Source organism: Anomalospiza imberbis, chromosome 4 (genome assembly GCF_031753505.1).
Source record: "Anomalospiza imberbis isolate Cuckoo-Finch-1a 21T00152 chromosome 4, ASM3175350v1, whole genome shotgun sequence".
NCBI lineage: Eukaryota > Metazoa > Chordata > Aves > Passeriformes > Viduidae > Anomalospiza > Anomalospiza imberbis.
Window position 1 is genome coordinate 72,899,198 of NC_089684.1, and position 16,762 is coordinate 72,915,959.

Sequence of the window (16,762 nt, forward strand, 5' to 3'; positions counted from 1 at the left end):
AATAAAAAGCAACAAAACTATGAAAGGCTTGTTCCTGTCAATCTTCAGTTCAGTACAGCTCCCCAGTTTGAAAAAGCACCTGTGAGAATCCCCCGTGGTAGCCCCTCCTGGCAGAGACCTCCGTGCCTGCTGGGCTGAGGGAGGAGGGCAGGGCAGACCTCACCCACCGAGTCCCTGCCTTCACCCCTGTGCTCCAGCCCAGCTGGGGCTGTGGGGCTGCGCTCCTGGCAAAGCACACTGGAGCCTCTGGCTGAGAGGGTCTGACGAGGTGGATGGGGAGTGGAGCCACGGATGGATGATTCCTCCTGCAGACGGAGAGGGAGGAAAGCCAAGTCTGTGTGGCTGGGCAGGGCGGGTGTCCAGGAGGGGCTGTGTGGTGGAGGACAAGGACACAGGACTGCCCCACACAGGGCAAGGAGGGTTTCCAGAGGTGAAGCCACCATTTATCCTGGGCAAGGAGAACCTGGGAGTGCCCCAGGGAAGGAAAATGAGTCTGCAGGAAGGATCCCTCACATTTAAATCACCCGTGAGTCATCCAGGACCTGGGACTGATACCAGGGGATGCCACAGCTGGCTCTGGCTGAGCTGGGTGAGCTTGGTGGGTGTTGGGAGAGGTTGTGGTCCTCATGGACGTTGCCAGGCATCTCCCTGCATCTTACCAGAGAGGTGGTGGAGGCCCCACCTCTGGAAGCATTCAAGCTGAGGCTGGATGGGGCTGTGAGCAGCCTGGACTAGTGGGAGATGTCTCTGCTCTTGAAAAGTTCCTTCAACTCAAACCAGTCTGTGACTGGGATTTTTGATTAAATGAACTTTAAAGGGTCCCTTCCAAGCCAAACTCTTCTGTGGCTCTGTGGTGAGAAGTCCTGCCCCAGCTGCAGGTGTGCCTTGGGGCCCTTTAGTCCCTCAGCAATGACACATCTCTCCCTGCCCTTGGGGACTGGGGACGGGACCCTTGCTCAGCACCCAGCCGTGCTGTGCTCAGAGCCTGCTCATCCCCTGTGTCTCTGCCCCATGGGGGTTTAGCTGCCCGCTGCAGGTGGCTGGAAGGGATGGGTGACCCCAGAGAGACAAAATAAACCTCACTGTGCCCTGCCTCAGTGTCCTCATGGGGAAAAGCTCTTCCCTGTGTCCTGCAGTATTAGACAAATATTCTCCAGCTCAAAACTGCTCTGGCCGTATCCTGTCACTTCCCTTCGTGTCAATCCATCTCCTTCCTCCACAGGTGTCCCCTCCAAGCACAGGGGGACCTTGTGGCTCTGCACAGCTCCTGCCAGGAGGGGACAGCCGGGGGGGTCGGGCTGTGCTCCAGGGAACAGGGACAGGAGGAGAGGGAACGGCCTCAGGGGAGCCTCGGGGTGGGCACTGGGGACATTCCTCATGGGAAGGGCTGCCCAGCCCTGGCACAGCTGCCCAGGGCAGGGCTGGAGTCCCCAGCCCTGGGGGGATTTCAAGGCTGTGTTGATGTGGCACTCGGGGATATGGGCAGTGCTGGGGAATGGTGGGACTCTGGTCTTTTCCAATTTAGAGGGCTTTTCCAATTTAAATTACTCTGTGACTCACTGTTTCTCTTTCTATGCAAATCCATCGGGAAAGCAGTTTGCATGAAAGATGCAGTAAGAGCAGTTGTGCTGCGGCTCTGATTTATAGAATCCAAGTGGCAAAGCCTGTGTGTGATACCTGTCCCCAGCGAGGGCTCTGGCAGAGTTATTGCAGCACTCCCCCTCTGCTGATGACATATGGCTCAGAGGGCTGCTTTGACACACAAGAGCAGGCAGCTGGGCTTCGAGGGAAGAGGAATGGGACAGATTTCTTGGTGCTTCTTCCAAAAGGAGGATCAAATTGCTCATCTTTCAAACACCTCCAAACTCAGGCATCTCTTTGTTATCCCCAAGGGGTGGCAGTGCACTTTGGGATGGGAGTTTAAACAGCTCCAGATGCTAAAGGGCTTGAGAAACTGGAGGGTTTTCCCTCCTCACCTCCTGTCACTTGTGCAGTGAAAAGGAAGGCCAGGCACATAATTTGGGTTAGACCCCACCTGCAGTGCTGCTGCCCATGCTGCTCAGGGGGCCCAGCTCTCCTCTGCCTCCAGGGACCTGGGCCGCCCGTGGCTGCAAGCCCGGGAGGAGTGGAAGTGCCCAAGGAAGAGCTCAGCTCCAGACAGTCAGCAAGGAGGAGCTCGGAGAGCCCTGCGTGATCTGAGGTTTCTGGAGCCTCAGAGCTGAATTGGACCCAGCAAGTGCTCAGGACAGGTCCTGAGAGCTCCAGGGTGCCTTAAGAGGTGCTGAATTGAAGTCCATCTCTGCAAAATAATCAGGCTTTGCTTCGAGCTTTGCATCAAATGAGGCTGGCTGGTGCCTCCTGGGAAATCCCATCCTCCTCAATTAATCAGAGCAAAGGAAATACAGGGCAGCTACAGCCTCATGGGAAGGGAGCCTTCACTTGGAACATGGCTGTGAATTCTTGTTTTGAGCAAACACTGTGTCTGGACCACCACTCTGCAGAGTTCATGTGGTCCTGTCCGTGAGAATTTTACATAAACAGTCAAATCAATCATAAAGGGGATTGAATTTCTCCATTCATCTTCTTTTACTGTTGCGGTCTTTATTGAACACTTCGCTCTCTTTTTTTCCTTCCTGCTGCCCAAACTGGACCCCCCTAAGTGCCACCTCCACCTTACTTAACTGCTGCAGCCTTTATTGAACACTGTTTTATTTTTTCCTCCTGCTGCTCTAATTGGATCCCCCAAAGGCATCACCTTCACCGTGGTTACAACTCGAATGTCTTTCTGTGCCTTTCTCAGTCTGGGGAAGGTGTCCCTGCCCCTGGCAGGGGTGGAAGGGGATGAGCTGTAAGGTCCCTTCCAGACCAAACCGTCCCACGGTTCCATGGCTGTGTGCTCTGCGGCCCCATAGCTGCTGTCTGGAACCTGCACTCCAGCTCCAAAGTGCTGGCTGTAGAGGCAATGATTTGTCTTGCAGCCAACCCACCACCCCTCAAGGCTGCTCCAGTAAGGAAATGCGGGAGGAAGCTGACAGTTCCTCCTCAGTCACCTGTGTCTGGCTCTGGATAAACAGCTCTTGGAGTCAGAGCACCTGTTTCCCCCGGTGCTGTCGCTTCCCTGCGTGTGCAGAGCGATAAGCTGCCCGTGCCAGCCTGCCCAGGGAGCTCAGCTCTCCTGCCTCAGTCCTGCAGCCTGCAGGGAGGCAGCAGCTGGCTCCTGCAGCGCTTTGGTGTTGGTGTGAGCAGCACAGGCACCTTAAAGAGCTGTCACAGGGCTGGAGGTGACAGAAGCCCCTGGAACCTTCTGCAAGGAAGGCTGGAGGTGAGGATATCGTGTTAGTGCCTGTGAGTGGAGGGGAGAGCAGACCTGCATGCTGCATTCCCAGGGCTGGGAAGAACCAGAGGTGTCTGAGCTGTTTGTGTGAGCCCGGCCAAGGCTGAGCGTTCCCTGCCTGCTGAGGAGCTCACTCCTCCCTGCAAGGTTAGCTGATCTGACACGAGTCACAGCAATTTCACGGCACATTCTTCCCCCCTTCCAAGACATTTGTCTTGTTTCTTCCTCTTGGTGAGAGAACATAACCCAGCGAGGCTGCTTGGGAGACAAACTGCTCACCTTGGGTCGTGTCACAGCCGTGTCGTCCCTGGGGGAGCACAGGGCTTTCCTGCAGTGTGGGAAACATGCTCAGGGGGTGGTGGTGCTCAGAGCCCGGAAAAACCTTCAAAGTAACGTGACAGAGGTGTCTCCACAAGGAGCTGGAATGAGTAGGAGCTCGAGCTGTGTGTGAGGAATGTAATAGCTTCAGAACAGACGATGCTGTGGCTCTGACACCTCCTCCTGAGCACCCCAAATTTGGGCAAGACTGTGGGCTCGCACCTTTTGTCTGCTGCCTGGCAGGGAATTGCTGCAGGAGAACTGAAATGGTTGCACTCTGTGATCTCAGAGGTATTTTCTAGCCTGAAAGATTCCATGGTTCTATTAATAAAAGCTTCGAAGGGAGAAGAGGCAGTTTCCCCTTAGAGGGTTGATGGGATCACTGGAGGATTTGTCAGGCTTTGGAGAATTAGCAAACCTTAAAACAAAAGTGCTGCCCTGTGAAACTCCCCAAAAGTGCCTGGGTGCTCCATTCCCTGGGAATATGCTGATTTTCCCTATCCAGAGAGAAATCTTGTCTCCTTTTTGCGATCACTTGGAATGCTGAAAGGAAATGTCCTGAGATGAGAAACCTCCTGTACGACGGAGCTTTAGAGGCTCTCCTGCTGTTTTGGGAACTTTGCTGAACTTGCACTGCAGGAGTTCCCTGTCAGGGCCAGAGGTTTTGGGAAGGGCACAGTGGAGAAGGTTCTGAGCAGATTCTGCTCTGGAGGTGGGACGTGGAAGAGAAGAGGCTCCTGAGGTGTCATGCAGGAGATGCAGATGGAGCTTCCCACGGTAACGGAGTTCAGGAGCTGGGAGGAGGAGCGTGCAGGGCTGGGAAGGTCTGAGAGCCATTCGGGGTCCAGGGAGGCCCCAGGGGCTGGATTTTGCTTCTGCAGGAGGTGATGTGATTCCCTGCAGGTGAAGTGACAGCTCGGGAGCCTCTGTCAGTGTGGAGTGTGGACACATCCCGGGAAAGGCAGTGGCAGAGTTACCCCCTCCTGGGACTAGTGCAGGGAAATTTCTCTCCCTCTCCTGGTATTGCTTCGTGCCTCCTCCCGACAGAGCAGCCAGGGCAGCCCTTAATGTGTGCTGGAAAGCCTGTTAGTAATTAAGTACCTGACTCCAGGGGTCCAGCTCTCTAATTGAGTTCATTAGATGCTATTGCATTACCAGTAAGTTTTGATCATAATGGAAGGGCTGGAGCAAAAAATAAACTAACAAACAGGAATTAAGAAAAAAAAAAAAAAACCCAAATAGCAAGAAGAAATCCAGTGAGCTCCCCCAGAAGTGTTTAATCTGCAGGGATGAGGAATTGCAGCATCTCTGGGGCTCTCAGGTTTTGGATAATGATGCAAATTCACTGCATCACGGGATATTTTTAAAGTAGGGAAATTCCTGTGGGGCAGAACCAGGAGTGTTTGACCCAGGATATTTGTGTTTGTGGTCAGCAGCAAACTCCAAGCTGGGATCAGGAACAATGTGCCTTTCAGCAGCACCTGCCTGAGCACAGAACCCACTGAGCTCTTCCTCTGTGCTCAGGCAGGACCAAAGTCAAGAGAAGTGCTCTGAGAACCAGGGGGAGCAGGGATCCTGCCTTGCACTGGGATTGGGTGTGCTCTGCTGAGGGCTGCACTCAGCCACACAGGGAGAGCAGCCTCTGGCAGAAGGGCAAGCTGGAAAACACAAGCTCATTTCCCAGAAAAATATTGGGCTTTTGGTACAGTCTGACTTTGGAACAACAGTGACAGATCAGGAACAGTAAAATTTGAAATAAAAGCTAGCAAGTGGAAAATAAAATGCTTATTAAGTATAATTCCAGGGGAAGAAAAATGAGGACTAAAATGAAGCCGCAGATGTTTCTCTTCTGTTTTATCTGCTTTTATTAAGACAACAGAAAATGGTCTTCCCGGAGGGACCTTGGACAGGAAGAGAAATGGAGTCTGTCTCTCACTTGTCCCCTGCCCACACACCAGACAGGGATGGTCCCAGAGGCTGCAGGAAATGGGTTTCATCCCACCTGGTTTTCACCTGGTCTTCTGAGCTTCTCCTTTCAGTTGAGAGGAGAAGTTGGCAGGCCTGGAGGGACACTGCTCCTCCCTGCAGATTGCTGTTACCTCCAAGGACTACCAAGCCAATCCCAGTGACACTTTTGGCTCTTTCCTTGACCTGTGAGATGAACCCAGCTGAAGCCACCAAGTTCTCATGCCTTCCAGGGAGCAGCTGATGCTGGAGGGAGAAGTCAAGGACCCATCTTTTCAACCTATACAACTGAAAAAATGAAAGGTAAAGAATATGAGATTAAAACATTATTTAGCGTTTTGTTTTTCTACTTGCAAAGCCCAGATTTCCCCAGGGAACATATTTTTCCATGGTTAAAAGAGAAAGAAAGAAATAAATCCAATGAGAAATTTCTGTTTCACAGACCTGATGGCTCTAGTCCTAATGGTGGTTGGAACTACGTGGAGTTGGTGACTTCAGTTGGTCACAGAGGCCACCCAGAGCCCAGGAGCATTTGGAGCCATGGGAGTTTGCTTGTCCCTCCTGTCAAATCCCTGAAGAAGTTTTGGCCATGGCCAACCAGTCCTGTCCTGGGCACTGCTCCCAAGCCAAGGACCATTCCCAGCTGGCGTGCGAGGGCTTGCTCTGCTTTGCAGGGCAGGGGAGTTTACAGCCTGGCTGGGGCAGTTCTGGGCCCCTGGGACCTTGACTTTCCTGGATTCAGGAGCGAGGCAGGGCACTGAGACCTCCCTTCCCCTCCCTGCCCGTTCCCCAGGCAGCTCCCAGGTACTGCTGGACAAAGGTGTTCAGTTTGGTCTCCTCCAGCCCTGCGTGCCTTCCCTTCTGCTGCCTCCAGCCCCGAGGGCAGAGCGCTGGCCCTGACAGGAGCTGACGGGACACAGATGGTGGCCCTGGCTGATGGATGTACGGGGAGCAGACCAATCTGCCCAGGGGTGGTGTGTGAGCAAACCCAGAGCACCCGGAGCCAGCCCCAGGCCAGGCTGGTGCCTGCGAGGCCACCAGGAGCTCCCTGCAGAGCTCTGTGAGCCCTGCCCTGCCCTCTCCAGCAGGAAAAGCCTTGCTTGGCTTGCACTGCCCTGAGCCCGGCCTCAAAGAGGAAGAGAAGGCACGGGAGAGATGCCTGGGGGTGCCTGGTTTATCCACAGCTGACGAGGGAAGAAAGACACGGCAGAGAACATGATCACACTCTATAAATACCTCCAAGGTAACAGTGCCAGGGGAAGAAGAGGATTAGTCACACTCCTGTAAGACAGGGAGGGGAGGAGAGACAGCAGCAGCGTGAAGCAGTGAAGGAAAAAGTTTTGAGTATTAGGAGTGAAATGTTTAGGCTATTTTTCTTTCTCATTTATAAAGGAAAAATAAATTGCAGGGTCTCAGTGTGAGTTATCCTTGAGGCTTGATGAATTTCTTCAGGGGAGTTGTGAGTCATAGGCATGAGGAATAACCAGTGCATGGCTGTGTAGGGTCTGCAGGTCCTGGGTGCACCCAGGAGTCAAACAAGGGGCCAGAGTGGCCTTTGCGTCAGCAAGTGTCACCAGGCAGAGGGTCACCCTGCTGCCTGCAGCACTTGGAGTCCAGGGCTGGCCACAGCTCCTTCCTTTTCCCCCAGTACATCCCAAATTTGTGTGGAAGGTCCCGTGGGAAGGTGGTGCTGCTCGGTCCCAGTGCCACTGGATGCTGGAGCTGGGTCTGGGCAAGCCCTGAGCTCTGCCTTGGCTCCTGGGGCTGAGCTGGCTCCTCCTCTGCACTCGAGCGTGTGGTACCCCACCCCAGTGTCCCCCTCTGCACCTCCCAGGACAGAACAGCTCCTCTGTCACACCTGGCCCTGCTCTCCCTGGGATGGAGCTGGGCCAGGCAGGAGTTTGGAGGTTCCCTCCCCAGGGGCTGGCTCCAAGTCAAGCTTGGACAATCACTCCCATTGTCACCTTCCGTTATGCTGGGACTCAAAAGTAAGTGTTTTCAAAAAAATACAGGTTGCTGCTGCCAGGATTTTTCCCCCTCTCAAGTAAGGGCTAAGAACTCTGTCTTCTCATAACAAATCAGCTGGGCAAATATAGGTGTCCCTGGAGAAAACCCTGCAGGCTGGTAAGAATTAACACGTTGATTCAACTAAAGGTAAACAATTTAATTGTGTTGTTCTTCCAACTGTGTTTTCCTGAGAAAATGAATCTTGTGTATGTCAGTCTGTCCCCCCCCCCCCCCCAGTATTTTTGGGCCAATCAGACAGAATCACACCTTCATGGAGTGGTTTGGGTTGGAAGGGATCCAAAAGCTCATCTCCTTCCACCTCCTGCCACAGGCAGGGACACCTTCACTAGCCCAGATTGCTCCAAGCCCCATCCAGCCTTGTTTGATAAGAAGTTTCAGAAGAAGTTCAGATCCCACAAGCTTTGGAAATGGGAATGAGCTCCTCGTGCTCCCCACTGTGGGAAAAGTTAGCTCAGAGCAGAAAAGGTATGTGTGGAAGGAGATGTAGAAATCCAGCTGCTTTCCTAGTGCTGCCGGGTTTGTGCCAGGTTGCAGGCACACAGTTTGTGGTGATTGGGAGTGGGATGAGCCCCATCCCCAGGGGTGCAGCTGTGAGGAGCAGGTGAGCAGCACTGACAGCGATGGCACACGGAGTGCCCAGGTGTGCTGGGCAACCTCACAGGGCACAGAGGACACACAGGGCAGGGCGGGAACGGGAGGGGATGGAAGGCTGGGCTGGAGAACAGGAGGGGCAGATGCCTGCAGCCTTCTGAGGAGGTGTGGTGTTCCTCTGTGTGGGGTGAAGCGTTCTGAAACTGTGTGGTGATGCTCTGGGTATCGTGGCCATGTCAACTGCGACATGTGCTGCGACACCAGGTGAGCGGTTTTTCTTAGGAGTGTGGGTGGCTTGTTGCAGGAACTCCCCAGGTTGTATTTTCTTGCTGTGGTGTCACCTTGGACGTGTCAGGGGTGTGGGAGAGTGGCTTGGGGGCATCAGGAGACTGCTGGTGAGGAGAGGAACTGGGGAAAGAACAGGCTCAGGTAGAAACTCCCGGAGTTTGAGTCCCTCCTGGTGACAGAGCCTGGAGAGCAGGGAGCACTTGGCTGGACCAAGGCTTTTGTCAGCTCCAGCCCCAGGTCTGTGTGCCTCCCCAGGCTGCTGGCTCGGGGGGGACACAGCCCTGTCCAGCCCACACTGTGTGGGTGGCCGAGGGCAAGGCCAGGGCAGGAGTTGTGAGGAACTGGCTCCAGCAGCTCCTATGACCTTGCACAGGGAAGGGGCAGGGATTAGGTTAGAGAAACTGCCTGGTGCTTGCACAGGGAAGGGGCAGGGATTAGGGGAGCTGCCTGGTGCTTTCTCTGCTCCTGTGTGTTGGAATGGTGTGCTCCCATCTGAACCTCGCTGCCCCTTCCCTTCGTTCCTGGTCCTGCTGGCCCACAAATCCAGGGCAGCAGAGCTTCTGATCTGCCCCTCTGTGTGTTACACAGAAATCACAGGGTGATAGATCACAAGGAAAAAAGGGTGAAAGAGAAGGAGGGAAAAAGATGTTCCTTCATGGTGCTTTTGTTTTCTAACAATGCTGACATTATGTGGAGTAACCGAGTAGAAAATCTGCCTATCGTTTGAGAGCTGGTGTGCAGGGAAGATGTTATTATCCCAGCCTTTTATGCCTCTTTACCCTGTCTGGATCAGAGGAGATAAATGTGTAGATAGGAGCCTCAGCTCCTGTCTTTATTTAAGCTGTCAGGTACTGCTGTGTTATTTTATGATGATTGTTATAGAAAGCCTCCACAAAGAGATATATGTTTCTATATCCCCCCTTGTTTCCTATTTTAATCTATAATTTAAAAACAAGAGATGTATTTCCCTTTATTATTTTTATTTGTAGCGTTAGTGTTTCTTGTTCACTCTCATTTTTCAGATAAACATTCACAGTCACAAAGCACTAAAAATATGCACATGATCAATCTTCTCTGTTCACTTTTGGGCTCCCTTTTGACTGTTATTGCAGTCGTACTTTAATTTACACATTAATGCCAAAGCATCTTTAGTGCAGAGCGCGTTCCCGGCCGGGACACGCGGACACGTGGCCATCACCTCAGCCACACCCTCGTGGCTCAGGCCAGGCATACCTGCACGTGAAATGAGGCCAGAGCCACTTCTGTGGAGCTGACACAGCCCACGGAGCTAGGAGCAGTTTGGAACAGGGTGCCCAGAGAAGCTGTGGCTGCCCCATCCTAAAAATGTTCAAGGCCGGCTTGGACGGGGCTCTGACCAGCCTGATGGCCCTGCTCATCAAAGGAGGGGAGGACTAGATGACCTTTGAAGGTCCCTTCAACTCAGAGCATTCAATAATTCTGTGTTTCTCTCGCCCCAGAGGCAGAGATGCTGTCCGGGCTGGTTTTATGTGGGCATGCAGCTCAAACCCCAGAGCCTCAGCAGCACGGGGCTGAGCTCAGCCTCCAAAGAAACGCTTCCCACCGGGAGCTGGCCATTTCTCACTCTCTGCTCCTCAGCACCACGTTTCTCACTGCTTCTCAGCACCGCGTGCACACTCTGAGGCCGAGTTCCAACGGGACAGCAGCCAGCTAATGTGAACAGGAAATACAAGAGGCACGGAGCTTTGCTGGTACACCCATGTTCACCCTCCTGCTTCTTCACAAGCGTGGACAGGGACTTTCTCTTCCTTTTTTCTGGGTGAATTTCTACTGGTTTTACCTGTTCACGCCACAGGTAGCCAATGGCTGTGTGCTGGTGAAAGGGGTTGTGCTGGAAAAGCAAGTGATTGGCATATCTAAGGACAGAATGACAGACTGACAGACCGGTTTAGGTTGGAAGGGACCTGAAATCCCACCCAGTGCCACCCCTGGCAGGGACACCTCCCACTGTCCCAGGCTGCTCCAAGCCCAGTGTCCAGCCTGGCCTTGGGCACTGCCAGGGATCCAGGGGCAGCCACAGCTGCTCTGGGCACCTGTGCCAGGGCCTCGCACCCTGCCAAGGAACAATTCCTTGCCTTGTATAGTACCTTCCAGAATATTGAGGTATTTTCATTGTATCAGGGCACTGAGCTTCCCATGGGTTCCTGGGAGAGCTGGGTACCAGAGAAGGAGGTGAATCTGTGGGCCTGAACCAGATATCTACTGTACACCTAGATTTTGGGTGAGTTCGCATGAGCTGAGCTCATCACCATGATTCCTCTGGTTCTTGTTCTCCCCAAGTCCTGTGGCCTTCCCTGCTTGAAACATCTGTGTATTCTGCAGCCATGGTCTCCAGAAAGCACCACAGGAATGACCATGGCTGAGGCCAGCGCAGGGCTTGTGAGCTGGTGGTGTCCTGGGTTAAACAAAGGTCATTGAAAACATCTCATCCCACTTCTTCCTCTGCAAATATGTCTTTCGTCCTCTGCAGATACTTAGAATCCTTTGTCTTTTGGGGGAAAGTATCTGCCTTCTGTTTTGGTTTTATTTTTGGATTTAAAATTATGTCATGATATAGCCTTTACAGAGCTAAAAATGTTCCACAGGCAGAAACACGGCAGCCTGTCCATGCCTGGGATGGATGTGAGGAGGGGCCGTGTGACTGACCCATGTCCCCATGTCCATCCCTGGGATGTGTGTAAGGAGGGGCTGTGACTGACCCCTGTCCCCATGTCCATCCCTGGGATGTGTGTAAGGAGGGGCTGTGACTGACCCCTGTCCCCATGTCCATCCCTGGGATGTGTGTAAGGAGGGGCTGTGACTGACCCCTGTCCCCATGTCCATCCCTGGGATGTGTGTAAGGAGGGGCTGTGACTGACCCCTGTCCCCATGTCCATCCCTGGGATGTGTGTAAGGAGGCTGTGTGACTGACCCCTGTCCCCATGTCCATCCCTGGGATGTGTGTAAGGAGGCTGTGTGACTGACCCCTGTCCCCATGTCCATCCCTGGGATGTGTGTAAGGAGGGGCTGTGACTGACCCCTGTCCCCATGTCCATCCCTGGGATGTGTGTAAGGAGGGGCTGTGACTGACCCCTGTCCCCATGTCCATCCCTGGGATGTGTGTAAGGAGGCTGTGTGACTGACCCCTGTCCCCATGTCCATCCCTGGGATGTGTGTAAGGAGGGGCTGTGACTGACCCATGTCCCCATGTCCATGCCTGGGATGTGTGTAAGGAGGGGCTGTGACTGACCCCTGTCCCCATGTCCATCCCTGGGATGTGTGTAAGGAGGGGCTGTGACTGACCCATGTCCCCATGTCCATCCCTGGGATGTGTGTAAGGAGGGGCTGTGACTGAGCCCTGTCCCAGGTCTCGATGACCACGTGCTGTGCAAACGTCCTCCTGGGGAGCCTGGTAACGACAGCTGCTTGAACAATTTCCAAGCAGGAACTTGGCACCACGTCAGATTTAAAATACAGACAATTAGTGGAAGTGGTTTCAGTCTCGATTATTTCCCTCTTATGGCAGAAAAAGCATCTGTGGAAAGCTGGACAGTTTCTTTCCAAGAGTGTTGCAATCATGTCCAAAGGGAGCAGGAGGGAATCCCAGAACTGGCTCAACATCTCCTATTCCTGCACATCTGAACCCTGTGCCAGGCATTACCCACCTCTGTCCAACATTTTCTCAAGTCCTGGGTCTAGAAACTGTAATAGGAGTTACAGGAGTTGTCAGCAACATTTTTGCTCTGTTTAATTTAAATGCAGTCACTAACATCCAAATTAGAAAAAAAATTAGGAAGAGTGAACAGCTATAGAAAAGATTCCTTCTGCTCCCAGGCTGAAATTTCCAAGAGGAAAAATCACATGAGGAGAACCCTGGGGCACACAGACTCTAACACAGACATGTCTCTATTCCAGTGGGGATTTTTCTGTGGGGTAAGCTGATATTTCTGTGTTGGCACTTGGCTCGTGCCCTGCTGTCAGGTCACAGGGCTGCAGGATGTTTCTCCACATCCATCCCTTCTTGCAGGGGCAGTGGGAGGGTCCTTGGAGATGTTCAGGAATTCGGATCCATGGAGGGGGCTGAGGGCATAGAGCTGCTGCCCCCACAGCCCTCAAAGCAAGGAGCAAGTTTCTCTGGGGCCGGAGAGCAGAGCTGGAGAGCTCAGCTCTGTCCTCTCCCTGCCAGTCCTTAGCTGACCTTTAAACTGGAAAGGTGCACAGGGCACCTTTTCCAGCACACTTCCCAAGACTCAGGAAAAGTCTGTGCAAACTCTAGACGTGTGCTCCCTGCATCCCTGACCCATGGTGCTGCTCCCTGGGATGTGAGCCCCCAGGCTGGCACACCTGAGCTCTGCTTCTCCAAGGACAAGCTGCAGGGCAGGCTCCAGCAGGGGCTGAGGCATTTCCTTCCCCAGGGAGCTGCTCAGCAGCCAGGTCTGCAGTGTTCTGCAGGAGGTCCCTGTCTGAGGTGCCCTGCTGCAGTCCTGGTCCCCCCAGCCCAGCGATGCCCCTGCCCCCAGAGGGCTCCGTGTGGGGCACAGCACAGGCAGTGGGTGTGAAGGACTGGACTGGTCTTAGCCCTGCCAATGGCCTGAACCTCTGAGCAATGACACCCTTATTTTTTATTCCTACACGGGCAAGGAAAGAGCAGAGCTTCTGGCTTCATGTAGGAAATTAATCAAAAGCTTGTGTGAGGGAATGACCCCTCTTGGTCCCACTGCATAGCCTTGTCCTTCTCCACCCCTGGCCACCTTTCCTGGCGGTTTGTGACAACCAAATCCTACCTGTGGCTGTGCCACAGGCCCTGAAAACCTGCCCATCTCCCCAAAGCCTGCTCCACCAAAGCTCAGAGATCTGGTCTAGTCAGAAGGTTTGCAGGGAAAATTAGGATTTTTTCCTTCCTGGCTGGCTTCCATCAGCAGCAGCTCCCACTCTCCAAGGCACATCTCAATTAATTAATACAGTCAAACCTTATTAGAGACAATTGTTGGGCAGAAATTACCCAGTCCAGAGTTCTCTTTGCTGTTCTCCTTGTTACTTCTCACTGCTGCTTTCCTCCCTGGTGCCTTTCTCTCCAGTGAAGCCTCTCCTGCAAAGCCTGCTGTGGAGTGGGAGCCTTTTAGAGTGGAGAAGAGGCTCAGCCCTCCTCCCAGCCCAAAGCCCAGCTGCAGTCGGGGATCCTGAGTGAATCCCAGCCCAGCTGAACACATGACATGCCATCACCCCCGGCTGGGCAGCAGCAGGTTGTGGCGCTCAGGTGCCAGCAGCTCTTGTGTCACCTCAAATGTGGCGCTGTGGCAAGAGCAGCGAGTTGCTTTTCTGAGAAAAGCGAGAGATGACCCCCAAGGCCCCTGTGATGGGTGGCACTGGGAATGCTGAAAATCCTCCAGGCAGGCTGAGGTTTGACTTGAGAGACTCTGAGGATCCAAGGAAGGAAGGAAGGACAAAACCCAGAGCCAGCACACTCAAAACCAAAGCGCACATCAGCAAAAAGAAACAGAATCTGATTTTGTGTCAGCAGCCCCAGCAGCTGCAGAGTCCCTCAGCTGTTGTTGTGACACTGAAGTACCAAAGTGCAGCAGGCCAGGGCATGGTCTGCAGGGCAGGATGGGATGGAGGGAGGAAGGTCCAGGACAGGGCCACGAAGGTGGAGGCAGCAAGAGCCCCTGCCACCCTCCCTGGTGAGAGATGCTGCTGCCCTGGAGCCTGTGCTGGGGCTGGACTTTGCTCTGCACGAGGACCTGGGGTGCCCCAGCTCCAGGAATGTCCCCAGGCCTCAGCCCCTGCCCTACAGCTGGGCCGTGGCCACGACCCAGGGCTGTGGGACAGCGGGCACAGAGCTGGCAGCTGCCCCCGTGCCCCAGCCTGGGACAGGGGGATGCAGGTGGCTCAGAGGGATGGAGGCCATCCTCAGCAGGGAGCAGCCGTGTCCCAGAGCAGGCGGGTTCTCTGAAAGCAGTGCAGGCACAGCAGGAGCAGAGGCTGCTTTGTGTCTGTGGGTAAATGAGAGGCATTTTCCAGCGCTGTCAGGGCAGAGCTGACAGCCTCAAATTATTGTTATTATTTTCTTTTAACAGCAATGCAAATATGTCAGCCTTGCTAGGTGGCTTCATTAAGTACCCAGCACATCACTCAGAGCCTCACAATTCTTGTCAAGTAGCAACATCCCCATCCCGTGTTCGTTGCAGAGTCTGAATTCCTCTCACTCTGTCTCGTGATGACAAGCAGGTTCAGAATAGGATTAAAAAAATATCCAAAAGATAATAACAGTTGTTTTTCTTCCTTACAGCTGCTAAATAGCAGAGAAAATACGTGGCAGGGTCAGTGCAGCTCACAGCCGGGTAACTCAGTGCTGGGTCATTGTGATACAGATGAAGAATTAGGGATTTAATGGATTTGGGCTGAAACATGGGGCAATGCCTCATCCCCTCTGTGTGCAGGAAGGAGAAACTCCTCTTTCCCATTTTGCTTCTTGACTGAACAGGAGGGAACAAGAACAGTGCTGCAGGACCATTATTAAAGCTGATCAAACTGAGACAAAAATAAATTGACTAACAACAGAAAAATCCTTTTATTACATAAAGGTCTTGATTAGTCTGTTTACTTTTATAAATGCATTGAACTGTTCTTTGACCCTCAGTACATGACATTCCATTTCCTAGGAATTTTACCCACCTCCTCCCCCGGGTATCAAACAAGGGATGTCCATCGCTTTGCCATGCCACAGACCACCATGGTCAGAGACCCCACGGGTCTCACCCGTGTTTGCTGCACCCTTTGGGCTGCCCCAGCACCTCAGAACATTCCCTCTTCTCGAGTCTACCTCGACCCTTTCAAGGTCTGTCCAGGCTGGATTTCCTCTTCCACTGCAGCTCCCTCGTGTCTTGTAAGAAGCTCCTTCTCCTCTCAGGCTCATCCCACTGAGAACTCCTTCAGAGCCCCCAAGACATGGGACAGCTCAGTAAAATTCCTGAATAAGTGAAGCTTGGAGAGGTGCTTTCTACATCTCTGAGTATGGGGACCTCAGCTGGGAGATTTTGGAGCATAGAAGAAAACACAGTTAAACTCGGGGGGGTTTTAAGAAAGACAAGTCATGGCCAGTCACCCTGGCTCTGCTGCATTTCAAGATCAGTCACAAGAATGTGTTCAGTATTTGAGCAGAAGGGACAGCACATGGATTGGCACAGAGGGGGGATTGCTCCAGATGTGTGTGGAGAAGACTGTGCTGGCTGATGTGCAGGGAGAGGCAGTCAAGTGTATTTTAGCAGCACTATGTCTTAAATGCCTGAGCCTTGACCTCCAGCTGTACGAAAAAAAAAGAAAAAAAAAAGGTATTTCAGGCTCCAAAGTCTTTCAGACACTTTATTTTAATGAAGGATAAATACTCCAAAAAGTACAGACTGAACTGGCAAAAGAAACGAAGGAATCTGGAGGCACTAATTAAACCAGCACAGGCGCTGTTCTGTCACTCACGCAGCCATGAAAGCTGTGGGGAGCTCAAACCAAGCTTTGCATTTGATGATGCAGTAATATTTGATAGCTGAGCTAACTTTGGCTGGGCTGGTTTATTATCAGCCTCTGCAGACCCACACCTGGTTTCTGGGGGTTTCTGTGCCCCCCTGCTCTCAGGGGTGCAGGTCACTGCTGGGGGCCTTTGTCACATCAAAGCGGCTGTGGCACAGACCAGGGCTCGGGGTCTGAGAGCAAAGACACCTCTACAGAGCTGGCAGTGGAATTCTGAGTGCACCTGGAGCCATCAAAGTACTCTCTGATCCCCAGGGGTTCACCCAGGGGTGTCCCAGAACCACGGAATGCTGTTTGCCTGCCTTTCCAGCCTGAGGACTGGGCTTGGACTGGAGGAGAAATGGGCACTGGGAGGGCTTGGCTGTGCTCCCAGCAGTGCTGCCACTGCTGGGGGACAGGCACAGGAGGCTTCAGTGTCCTCTGCTCTGCTGCTGTGCTTTGCTTGGCAATTGTCCACACCTCAACACACCCTGGGCTCTTTACTCATTGTCTTTGCTTTTCTCAACAAAACATTGCTCACTTCCAGAAGTAGCCAGCTGTGTGCTTCTCCTCACCCCCCACCCCAATGATCTGCATGTGAATTGTCAGCATCAAATCTGACCAAGTCATAAATCCACCTTTGAAGCACACATTCCTTCTCACCAGAGCCCCCATGGCAGAGGAGACCTTGTGCATCCCTGCCTCCCCTGGCACAAG

General features: G+C 53.2%; 1 protein-coding gene and 1 long non-coding RNA gene across 2 annotated transcripts in view; both read left to right on the forward strand.

The window, feature by feature from the left end:
* The window catches only part of LOC137473303 (GDNF family receptor alpha-4), a 72,402-nt gene that overhangs the window by 4,228 nt on the left and 51,412 nt on the right, over positions 1 to 16,762 (forward strand). The gene's annotated exons all lie outside the window — the stretch shown is intronic.
* LOC137473302 (uncharacterized) lies at positions 8,008 to 15,220 on the forward strand. The gene is made up of 3 exons (XR_010998685.1): positions 8,008 to 8,500; positions 10,685 to 10,784; positions 14,620 to 15,220. It is a non-coding gene; the product is annotated as an uncharacterized lncRNA (long non-coding RNA).